Source organism: Triticum dicoccoides, chromosome 3B (genome assembly GCF_002162155.2).
Source record: "Triticum dicoccoides isolate Atlit2015 ecotype Zavitan chromosome 3B, WEW_v2.0, whole genome shotgun sequence".
NCBI lineage: Eukaryota > Viridiplantae > Streptophyta > Magnoliopsida > Poales > Poaceae > Triticum > Triticum dicoccoides.
Window position 1 is genome coordinate 309,701,729 of NC_041385.1, and position 11,094 is coordinate 309,712,822.

Genomic DNA, 11,094 nt, shown 5'->3' on the forward strand with positions numbered 1-11,094 from the left:
GCCGGATCTGGGCCTCCCGGGCCTGCGCGGGCGCAGAGGAGAGAGAGCGTCGGCGGCGGTGAGGTGGCGGCTGCCGATTCGCTGCGGGGGCGGCGGATGCTGAGGTGGCGGCGCGCGATTGGCCAGGCGACGTGGCTGGGCGGCGGTGGACGCGTCCGGCTGCGGGCGGACATGTCCGGCGGGCGAGAGGGAGGCTAGACTAGGGTTTCATCCGCGAAAATGGAAGGGGAGGGCCTATTTATAGATAGAGGGAGCTAGGAGAGTCCAAAAGAGGCACGGTTTTCGCCCACACGATCGTGATCGAACGGCCGAGAGCATGGAGGGGAGTTAGGTGGGTTTTGGGCCACTTTGGAAGGGGTGTTGAGCTGCAAAGAGAGAGGGGGTTACGGGCTACACGGTTAACCGTTGGAGTATCAAACGGACTCCAAATGGCACGAAACTTGACAGGAGGTCTACCAGTGCTATACCAAGGCCACTTGGAAAGCCTCGGGCCATTCCGAGAAAGTTTAACACCCGCTCACAACGAGAGGCAAAAGGGGAACGCCGGAGGGCATAGGAGTGCCGGAATGCAAAACGGACAACGGGGAAAATGCTCGGATGCATGAGACGAACACGTATGCAAAATGAAATGCACATGATGACATGAAAAAATGCAACACGCAAGCAAATGACATGGCAACAATAGCGAATAACTGGCAGACACCTGGCGCATCGGATCCGGGGCGTTACAGATTTATACAAAAAGCAAACACAAAGTAAAACAAAGGGATAACATAAGTGCATACAAGTACTTAAGAGTGCCATTACACCATGAAAGTAGTGAGGACATAACATAAGTCCCAAAATGCGTCTTTTGTTTGGCAGCGCTACTGCGGATGGAATGAAGGAGTTCAATCCCGACATCCTACTTGGACCCAGGGCACCCAAAGAACCTTGTCGGCCAAAGGCCCGACAACTTGTGTGACAACAGAAGTGTCCGCTCCGGCTGGCAGCTTCTTGAAGGCCTCAGAGTGATCGACGTCAGGGTGACATTGTGCAAAGTTGACTAGGATGGTGAAGATAGCGTCCCGAGTAAACTTCCAGGACTCACTAGCAAAGTAGGCAGATATGTCATCTTCATATGTCTTTAATCCGTCAATGAGGCCCTCAAAGAAGTGTGTCAGCTTGATGCTCGGGGCCTCATGCTCGTTGACGGAGAAGGTCCATCTCTCCATATTCATCTTGGTGATCTGGGAGGAAATGCGTTCGGATATGTTGACCAGGCTCTTCGACCAGAGGTCGTACATGTCATCTTGGTGCTTAAGCTTGAGCTCTGCCTCCTTATGGAGAGTCCCTGCAGTATCAACTTCCTTCGTCAAGACCCTCTCTCAGTCCTTGGCCAGCTCGAGGTTTTTCTCCAGAGTGGCGAGCTTGGTATTCAGGTCCCCAATGGTACAGAAGGGAGTAGTCAGATCTTGGTCCTTGGACGCGATCTGTGATTGCAGACCCTCTAGCGTGGTGGCTGCCTTCCGTGCTTCTTTCTGGAGGGCCTTAGTCTCCTTTTTTGCTGCCGGCAAGCTCTTCCTCCAACTTTCCCACTCAGATCTTGAGTTCTGCTCTGGCCCTTGAAGCTGTCGCAAGGTTATCGACGGCTTCCTTGAGTTTGGGTGCCACATCCTAGGTCTGCGTGTCAATGGTCTTCTTGTGGCCGTCTTCTAGATCCTTGGTCTGCTGCTGAACAAGGCTTTCCGGCTCATCATTCTTGCTGCGGAGAGTGTCAGCCATGACCTGCTCACGAGCAGCAAGATCTTTTGCTTTGGCTTTTAGTTGCGCTTCACGCTCCTTCAGCTTGCCGTCATGAGTTCTTGCTCTCCTGGCAGCAACTGTCATCTTCTCCTCCTAATCCCTGAGTTCGAGTATCGGTTGTTGTACCAAGTGCGCAACTCTTCCGCTTTCTCCTTTAATTGCTAGGTAGCCATGTCCCGGGCCTTGTGTTCTTCTTGAGTTGCCTGCCACCTTGATAATCCCCAAGTGCAAGGAATCATCGTAGCAATTTCCAAAGGTGGAAGATAAGCATGGAGTGTCGAACCCACAAGGAGCTAAAGGTAAGATCAATATTCTCTCAAGTCCTATTTGCCACTGGTACGACTCTACGTACACCGAATGTTTGCTTCCAACTAGAAACAAGAAATAAAACTATGTTGCGGGTATGAAGAGGATAACTTTGCATGATATGGGAGAGCTAAAAATATAAAAGTAGGTGCTGTTATCATAAAGGTAGAATATATTACTTAAGTATTATAAATAGCGAGTGTGGAATAATGATGGGTAGGTGTGCGGAATTATCCTAGGCAATTGTTAACAAGACCGGTAATCACTATTGCAATTTGATAAGAGGGAGATGCTAAGCTAACATACTTTCTCTTCTTGGATCATATGCACTTATGATTGGAACTCTAGCAAGCATCCGCAACTACTAAAGATCATTAAGGTAAAACCCAACCATAGAATTAAAGTATAAAGTCCTCTTTATTCCCATACGCCATGACCCACTTATCCGTGTTTGTGTTTCAGTCACTCACGCAACGCAGACAATAAGCAAACCATGAACATATTGAAAACCCTACAGCGGGGATCCCTCATGCTTGCGCGACACGGAGGGCACCATAGGACAGCACCAAAATAAAAAATACAACTCAAACCATCATACCCACTGGGCATTATGTTCGGCACAGGTGATAATAAATCATACACAAACAGCAAATTACATGCACTGGGCAAATACAGCTCATACATCATGGACGCGCATCAACTTAACTCCATTTGAACTATAATCTCTTCAAAAAATAGGATTTGCCGGATTCAAATAGCACAAATTTCAGTCTGCAAAATCTCCAATTCCTTCATGGTTACCTCAGTGTCTTGTTTCATTTTTTTGACTCCTGCATCTAATACCTGCATGTCCAGTCTCAACTTGTTGATTATACGTTGACAATCATGTACACGTTGTCTTGCCACCTCTAGTTGATGCTCGAGAACATCAGCACATTCCAATTCCAATCCATAATCATTCGGTAACAGCCATGCCGCACTGCTCGCAGATCTTTGTGTTGATGTCACTTCATCCTGAAATGTTTCTATAAGTACACATGACTAGGGCAAAAATATAGTTACAACAGTTAAGCGAGCAAGACACTATTTTGTACTACATGGCAAAACAGGACTAACAATAATGTTACACGTCACTTTCAAAAAAAATGTTACATGTCATGAAGCATAAGCAGGTGATATTTTAAAAATTATAAAAATATAGTCTGTGCATCCTGCATACGGAAATCCCTCTTAGCTCACCAGAGGAGCATGATGTTGGGGCCCAATCAAAAACACAGACAAGTTACAAATTTAGACAACACTTTGTGTATAAGTAAGCAAGTAGTTGGCCATTCTGTACCTCAATTAAAGTCTTAGGGAGCATAATGAACAATAGAAGGTTTCATACAAACAACTACAGCAGGCAAAACTATGCAATCATTAGCATAGTATAAACTAGATTGTGAGCCTCATGCAATAATATTTGGTTAATAGACTTCAAAGCTTCAGGCACACTTCGGCAGAGTAATTAAATGGTAAGGCCTTTAATTATGTCAACTAATAGTTATACAAGTACCGAACATCAGGCATGATTATTTGGGCATCTCATTAACTGAGGACAAATAAAGTAATTGAAAATAGCAAATTTACTATGCCTGAAACAAACAAGGAATTGAACTGTTGAGTTGCATATAGTGACTTACCTTAGCAGGTTGAAGAGGCTCAGCGCAGCTCCTACTTCTCTTGCAAGGCTCCTTCCTAACATCTTGTACTTGGAAATCCTCAATCTTATCTTCATTGCACCCCCTCTGCAAGGTGACACAAACTAGTTACTCGTCTCCTTGGAAGATAAATATGCATACTTTCAAGTCTGTGAACACAAAAGGATGAGACTTTAACAAAACGACACCACATAATGAAACATGCCGCATCTCTTGCACTTGCACACAATGAAATGAGCATTTACTATGTCTGCACTATGTAAAAACTAGGCATACCTTCGAACTGGATCTCCAGGTACTCTTGGAGAGCCTACTGTAGTGTACAGCCAAACCTTTATGTCACCTATGAGTTAGACAAGGCCCCACTACAGCAGCCCTTAGTGTTTAAATCGTTGACAAGCTCTGTTAGAGTGTTAGGTCAAGAATAGCAAGTAATGAAAGCAAACTGTCCTAGTATGGCTGGCTGATGCAAACAAGCAATTGAACAGATGTGTGAGCAAATCTTACATATCAAGAAAAGAAGCAAAGAAGGAGGCTTAAAGACCATCACTTGACTGACCAGATTTAAGGGGCATTTAAACATCATGTGCAACGTATGAACTAACATAAACATTGCATATTCCAGATTCTATAATGGAATGCACATGTATTAGGTTATGCCATGTATGATGATGCCTAAATGTACAGATAGCAGGCAGGAGTGATTCATCATTGCACGCACAATTGAATTGCAGGTTAAGGGCCAGTTTGATTCCGCCTTTTCAGGGCATATTGTCAAAATAAGCCATAAAAGATGTCAATAAGTCATTTTTGAGTTACGGGCTTGGGCTTAACTAATTTCGCTTTGGAGGGGGTGTTTCGGGTAGAACCTCACAAAAAATTGAAGGGAAGGGGAATAGTGAAATGACTTTGTTGTCTGCCTATATTACACTCAAAATGCAACTGCTGACGCTCGTGTCACACCTGACCCTCAAGTAAAAACAAATCAGCAAGTATTCATTGCCCTGCCCGCTTGCATCTCCTCTCCCCTTTCCCTCTATCTCAATCCCCTGCCTTTAGCACTAGGGTTCCTCCAGCGAGCCGTCGCCACTGGTCCCATCTGGCCTGGTCATCGATGATGCTATGTCCAACTAGGCTACATGGCCGACGGGTAGGGGCAAATCTACCTTGCTGCTCCTCCCTCTGGCGCCGCCCCTCATTCTCATGGTCTCCAGCAACTGCTCCACTTTGGTTCGTCCAACGCACTACTCCGGCTGGTGCTGCACAACTACGGCTGATGCCACACTGCGGCAGAAGGCACCTGTCGGTGTCAATACCAGCGGATCTCGGGTAGGGGGTCCCGAACTGTGCGTCTAGGCGGATGGTAACAGGAGACAAGGGACACGATGTTTTAGCCAGGTTCGGGCCCTCTTGATGGAGGTAAAACCCTACGTCCTGCTTGATTGATATTGATGATGTGGGTATTACAGGAGTAGATCTACCATGAGATCAAGGAGGCTAAACCCCAGAAGCTAGCCTACGGTATGATTGTTGTTCGTCCTACGGACTAAAACCATCCGGTTTATATAGACATCGGAGAGGGCTAGGGTTACACAGAGTCGGTTACAATGGTAGGAGATCTACATATCCGTATCGCCAAGCTTGCCTTCCACGCCAAGGAAAGTCCCCTTCGGACACGGGACGAAGTCTTCAATCTTGTATCTTCATAGTCTTGGAGTCCGGCCGATGATGATAGTTCGGCTATCCGGACACCCCCTAGTCCAGGACTCCCTCAGTAGCCCCCGAACCAGGCTTCAATGACGACGAGTCCGGTGTCGTGGTTCTAAGCCTGACAGTAGAGTGGGGGTAGGTATGGAGAGGCAAGGTCCTAGCTATGGAGAGGTTGTAAACACAAGGGATGTACGAGTTCAGGCCCTTCTCGGAAGAAGTAATAGCCCTACGTCTCGGAGCCCGGAGGCGGTCGAGTGGATTATGTGTATATGAGTTACAAGGTGCCGAACCCCTCTACCTGTGGAGGGGGGTGGCTTATATAGAGTGCGCCAGGACCCCAACCAGCCCACGTAGGAGAGGGTTTAAGGTGAGTTAAGTCCGGGGCGTTACTGGTAACGCCCCACATAAAGTGTCTTTACTATCATAAAGTCTACTTAATTACAGGCCGTTGCAGTGCAGAGTGCCTCTTGACCTTCGGGTGGTCGAGTGAGTCTTCGTGGTCGAGTCCTTCAAGTCAGTCGAGTGAGTCCCTCGTTGGTCGACTGGAAGGTGACCTCTTCTAAGGGTGTCTTTGGGCAGGGTACTTAGATCAGGTCTGTGACCCTACCCTAGGTACATGACCCCATCATTAGCCCCCGAATGGATTGAGGCTTCGAGTGAGGAAAGAGTTGATGTTGTTTCCGATTAACTTTTGCACACTGGTCGTGTGTTGTTCTGGACCAAAGAATCTCTTCGTTGATAGTGACCAACTTGTCTTCAGTCGACTCGATCCATTCTCTTCTTTCGTCGAATGATCTTTCGGGCTTTGATGATTTCCGAGCGACGGATCGCAGGGAATCCCGCGTCTGACAGACAGGTCTGCCGTTTGCGGATTCCGCGGGATGCGAAATTTGGGGAAGCGCGCGAAGCGGAGCGGGCCGCGGCGTTCGGATGGGACGGGACATAGACGCCTCGATCCCCGCGCCGCTTTCTTCGCCACGTATCCCGCCTGCATAACTGTTCCTGGATATGATTAGATCGACCGGGCCCACCTGTCATCCACTCGGAAGGGACCTTATAAATGCGCCCGGCGAGGGTTTTTGTACAGTGCCTCAGCATTCTCTTTCTCTGCTCCCTTCGTCTCCGTCCAGCGCGCTCGCTCTCGCCTCCGCACAACTTCTCCTCGCGCGTCTCACCGGCAACCATGGCCAAGGAGAAGACGGCGGCGCTGGAACGCGCGAAGAAGGCGCCGGCGACGGAGAAGGCGAAGGGGAGATCCACCAGCCGCGGCGGGTCTTCGTCTAGATCCCGCCTGCCGAAGGGCTGGGTCCAAGGAGATTGGATCCAGTCGACCATCACGGAGAAAGATCTCCTCGACATGGCCAATGAGGGTCTGATCCCTCATGGAGCTGCGAGGCTTCCGGGGAAGGAGTGGCAGCCCCAGCCAGAAGAGGGTGAGTGCGTGCTCTTGGCCACCCATGTTGATCGTGGATTTTCTTTGCCGCCGAGTATTTTCTTCCGTGGTTTCTTGAACTTCTTTGGAGCGCAGCTCCACCACTTTACCCCAAATTCTATCGCCTATCTTGCCGCATTCGTGTCCATGTGTGAGGGTTTTCTGGGCTGTCGACCGCACTGGGGCTTGTTCAAGCATATATTCACGTGTCGCTCTCAGACCGTGAAGAAGGCGAGCCCAGGCGACGAAAGAACCCGAGTCGTCCAAATGTGTGGGGGCCTGGGGATCCAGGTGAGGAATAAGAGCACGTTCCCAGCCATGACTTTTCCCGAGTCAGTCAGAGGCTGGCAGTCGACCTGGTTCTACTGCCAGGATCAGTCGACGCCGGGGCAGTCGAGTGGACTCCCTCAGTTTACCATGGACCGAGTGAACAAGCCCTCCTCTCTGAAGTTGATTCCGGAGGAGAAAGCTGACGTGAAGATGTTGATGGAGCGCGTGGTGCAGTTGGTTCGGGAGGGAGTGACGGGCATGGATCTCCTGGAGGTTTTCCTTAGGCGTCGTATCCAGCCCCTTCAGTTCCGGAGCCACTGCATGTGGTTGTACTGTGGGACTGAAGACGAGACTCGAGTCCATCCAGAAGCAGTCGACGATGTCACTCTGGAAAGATGGATGGCCGCCGTTACCGGAAACAAGGATAACCCACGCGGAGCCAGAAGGATTCCTCCACTCGACCACAACAGTGATCCAAGCAAGGTATGCCTGCTCTGCTCTCCATTGTGTTCTTGTCATATTCATTTCTGTTTATTCTGCCAATTGGTCGATTGATCCTTGTCTTGATGTCTACCAGGCCCTCACCGAGCTGTACTCGATGCCCAATGGAGCACAAGCCCCGACTGAGGAGGGTAAGGCGAGTGGGGGCGAGAGCCAGGAGGAGGAGGAATGGGACTCGGACGTTGCTGAGGATGATGATGACGATGATGATGATGACGGTGATGAAGATGACGCTGAAGACGAGGAAGAAGAGGAGGAGGAGGTCGTACCACTGTGCTCAGAAAGGCGGTCGAAGCTTGTCCACGACCCTTCGACTGAACGTGGCAAAGGAGTTGCGACCGCTGCCCAGTCGACCAAGCGCCCTCGGACCACCTCTCCGACGCCGACTGAAAAGGCGCCGAAGCAGCCCAGGGCGGCTCCGTCAAAGCCGACCAAGCTCCTGCCGAAGATGAAGGTGTCCATCCCCACCATATCAGGGTAATCATGCTGCTTAAGTCTTCTTATTTTGTGTGAACTTTGTCTCTGGTTGACGCTGAAGTTAGTCGACTGATTCTTTGGAGTTGCAGTGCTGCTACTTCTGAGACCTCAGCCCGGGCTGATGACCATGAGATGGAGGACGCAGCAACTTCAAAACCAGGTACTATATTCTTAACGCTGTTTTTAGTCGACTGACTCATGATCTCTAATCTTGATTCTTCTCTGTAGCTCCACCCAATGTTGTTATCACTCTCCCTGATGATGATGAGGATGAGGAACCGCTGAAGCGCAGAAAGAGTAGGAAAGCGTCTGCCAGCAGGGTGCCCCAGGATGTGACGGCGCCTAAGACTCTGATTGTGGAGGAAGAGAATACCACTCGACACACTGTGTCCTTCGCAGATCCACTGACGAGTGCTCAGCAGCCCTCCCTCTTCACGACACACCGCGTCCCAGAGGACCAAGCTGGCGCCGCGAAGGAGGCGATACGCCAGGCAGGGATCATGATGGAGCAGCTAAGGACCATCCGGGATGCGAGCCAGGCAGCTTACAACGCCAGTTCCGCCCTTCAAAGCAATGTTCAGGTCAGTCGACCACCGCTTGTTCTGTTAGGATATGCTATCAAAAACTTTTCCTTTCCAGAATTTATAGTAGTCACCCAGTGGGTGTGTCGATTTAAACTCCGTGTTAGCGGGGGCACGCTGAGTGCACCCGCTGGGTGTAGTCCCCAAGGCTAAGGTCGACTGCTGGCAGTCGGCCTTAGGCTTTATAATTTCAGTCTTTGCGTCATTCGACTATGTCGACTGGATTTCGCAAACTGGTCGACTGGTCGACTCTGTCTTCAATAGGATTAGTGGGGGCACGCTGAGTGCACCCACTGGGTGTAGTCCCCAAGGCTAAGGTCGACTGCTGGCAGTCGGCTTTAGGTTTTATAATTTAAGTCTTTGCGTCATTCGACTATGTCGAATGGATTTCGCAAACCGGTGGGGGCACGCTGAGTGCGCCCACTGGGTGTAGTCCCCGAGACTGTGGTTGCCTGCTTGCAGTCGATTACAGTCTTAAAGAATACATCTCTCTTTTTTTTTGAGGTCGACTGGTCGACTCTATCTTCGATAGGATTAGCGGGGGCACGCTGAGTGCACCCACTGGGTGTAGTCCCCGAGACTACGGTCGAATGCTTGTATTCGGCTGTAGTCTTAGAAACGTGTGATTTTTCCTTTTTCACTCAGAAGTGAATTATATTTGACATTTAGTCGATTGGTTCTTCGCAGAACTCCTGTGATCTTGTGGCTCACTACTCTGAGCTGGAAAACAAGCACGTTCAGCTCGAGCTGAACTTGAAGCTGGTTCAGGAGAAACTGACGAAGGCAAAGGAGGAGACCGAAGGTATGTTTGGTGAGACCTTGACGACTGATCTTCCCCTTCGTTTGTTTCAAAATCTGATCTTGCTGTAACTTGTAGCTAAGGTAAGGGAGGCCCAACAGAAAAAAGACCTTGAACTAGCTGAGAAGATCAAGCTCGCTGACGAGAAGCTAGCTTCAGTCACCAAGCTTGAACAAGACAATACCAATCTGAAAGCTGCTCTTGGGATTGCCAACAAGGAGGTCAGTCGACTGAAAACTGATAAAGCTGCCCTGACCGACCAAGTCAGTAAGTTGACTGGGAAGAAAAATGATCTGGAGGCCTTCCTGAGTGGTCTTGCCAAGAAGCTGTTTCTTATGCTTGAAGGTAAACCTCTATGCTCGGCAATCATTTCCAATCGTGGTTTTTCCATTCGACCATTCCCTTGACTCAGTGATCGTCCTTGCAGAATTTTGCCAAAACTTTGAAGAAGAAACTAGCCGGCTGGAGCCAAACCTCGACCCCGTCAATTCTCCGGTGAACGACGAAGTTGCCATGGATGTTTTTCGACTGGAGTCCCGTGTTGCAGCTGTCGTGGACTATCTCGCAAGGCTGAAGGTCGCCACATCTCGCATCGACTCGATGCTCTGGCCCGGGGAGACACTTCAGAATGACCTTGAGTCGCTGATGGCTCGCTTGAACACGATCCCTGGTCGAGTGCAGGAATGGAAGAAGTCCTCGGCTCGGTGCGGTGCAGATGTTGCTCTGTGTCTGGCCCGAGTCCACTGCAAAGATGCGCGAGAAGAGAAGCTGGCGGCCCTCCGGGTGGCCAACACCAAGAAACACGACTTCAGGTCCTTTATGGAAACTTTCCTTGCGGCTGCCACTCGGATCGCAGACGGAATTGATCTTGATGAGTTTGTTGCACCTTCCAGCCCTCCACAGGAGGGGTAAAAAACTTCTTCTAAGCTCGACGCTTTAAATTTGCCTCGGTATGCCGAGTGGAATTGTAACCGATAAACCTTAACGGGCTTAACGCCTGAGCACTTTCGGTTCCTTTAGATATCGATTCGAACTTGAATTTGGTGCTTGAATATGATTGCTTTTGGCTCGAAATGTCTTTTGCAGGTTCAAAGCAGGGCGCCTTTACTGCAATCGACTTATTCCTTAGTCCACTTAGGCGAGCACTGGGCTATGGCTAAGCCTCCGAGTGGAAGTCCGGCTTACCACTCGGTAGGATTTTTATAACTTAGGCGAGTACTTGGACTGCAGCTAAGCCTCCGAGTGAGAGGTTTGCTCTTCACTCGGTAGGATTTTGATAACTTAGGCGAGTACTTGGACTGCAGCTAAGCCTCCGAGTGGAAGTCCGGCTTACCACTCGGTAGGATTTTTATATCTTAGGCGAGCACTGGGTTGCAGCTAAACCCCCGAGTGAGAGGTTTGCTCTTCACTCGGTAGGATTTCGATAACTTAGGCGAGTACTTGGACTGCAGCTAAGCCTCCGAGCGGAAGTCCGGCTTACCACTCGGTAGGATTTTTATATCTTAGGCGAGCACTGGGCTGCAGCTAAGCCTC